Raw genomic sequence first — 1,642 nt, 5'->3', positions numbered from 1 at the left:
AAATTGAGTTATTTGTAGTGAGGTGGATGGACCTAGAGACTGTCATACAGAGTGAAGTAAGTCAGAAAGAGAAAAACAAATACCATATGCTAACACATATATATGGAATCTAAAAAAAAAAGAAAATGGTTCTGAAGAACCTAGGGGCAGGACAGGAATAAAGATGCAGACTTTAAATCTCGCACATTTAACTGCAGCACGAATATCAGTCATTTATTGACGTTAACATTATGAACACATAATGGAAAAATGCTCCTCAAAAGAGGAAGGTGAACTTTGACTGTCAATAGGACAAAGCTGTCTTCAAAAGATAGAGAGGTGGAAACTAGGTTCACAGACGTAGAGAATGGACCTGAGGACACGGGAAGGGGAAGGGTAAGCTGGGATGAAGTGAGAGAGTAGCATGGACATATATACACTACCAAATGTAAAATAGATAGCTAGTGGGAAGCAGCCACAAAGCAAAGGGAGATCAGCTTGGTGCTTTGTGTCCACCTAGAGGGGTGGGATAGGGAGGGGATATGGGGATATATGTTTATGTATAACTGATTCACTTTGTTATACAGCAGAAACTAACACACCATTGTAAAGCAGTTTTACTCCAATAAAGATGTTTAAAGAAAAAGAAAAACTATAGGAGGGTTGTTGTTTTTTTTTAACATCTTTATTGGAGTATAATTGCTTTACACATTGGAGTGTTTTGAACAGAGACATGATCTGATAGATGTTGGAAAAGGATCACTCTGGCTTCTGTGCTGTGAATAGACGGTATGGAGGCAAGTTAGTTTATTGCAATAATCCAGATGAGACATAAAGAGGGCTTGACACAGGGTAAGGGTAACAGAGTGATGAGGAATGGTTGAATTCTGGATATATTTCAAAGGTGGAGCCAAGAGGGCTTCCTGAGTGATTGGATGTGGATTGTAGGAGCAAGAGAGGAACCAATGTTGACTTGGCTTCCCAGAGACTGCTCTTATTGATGTGCAGGGAGAGCTCTCTTTTTATCACCTTCCATCTAAGCGACCTGGCAGATTCACCTCTCTGCCAGTCTCCTGCAAAACACACTGGCTGATGCACAAGACACTTGATCTTCATGACCAACAGGCTACTCTCTGGAACACCCCTCCATCACAGTCCCCAACTCCCATTCCCATCAACTGAGGTGTATGTTTACTTGGAGTGGTTGGCTTCTTTCCAAAACTGTATATTCCAATTGTACTTTTAACAATAGATTAAATACAATGTAAAATGAGTTTTAAAACGGAGAACTGAAGACTTCAGAAAATAATGATGAGTCTTAAAAATTTACTGAGTATGAGACAATTGTAAAAACGGAGAGAAAAAATTTAAATCCAGAACGATTATGTTCTCAGATTACATGGCAAATATTTAAAAATTCTTCCTCTAAAGAAAGCAGAAAGAGAGATCATACTCCCATGGGTGTGGTTTATGCAAGAAAAACAGTGCAGACCAATCAGCACACACAGGCTTAAGGAAGGGCCTTAGCTTTCCGGCAAAGATTGACAATGGATGTGTATAACAGATGTTCACAAAATATATTGGATTCTCTGTTCTACCCAATTTTCCCCCCAATAAATTGACAAACTTCTTGTTCAGATCACATTGAAGATGACTTTTCACT

This window comes from Physeter macrocephalus, chromosome 2 (genome assembly GCF_002837175.3).
Source record: "Physeter macrocephalus isolate SW-GA chromosome 2, ASM283717v5, whole genome shotgun sequence".
Classification (NCBI taxonomy): Eukaryota; Metazoa; Chordata; class Mammalia; order Artiodactyla; family Physeteridae; genus Physeter; species Physeter macrocephalus.
This window is presented reverse-complemented; position numbering follows the sequence as displayed.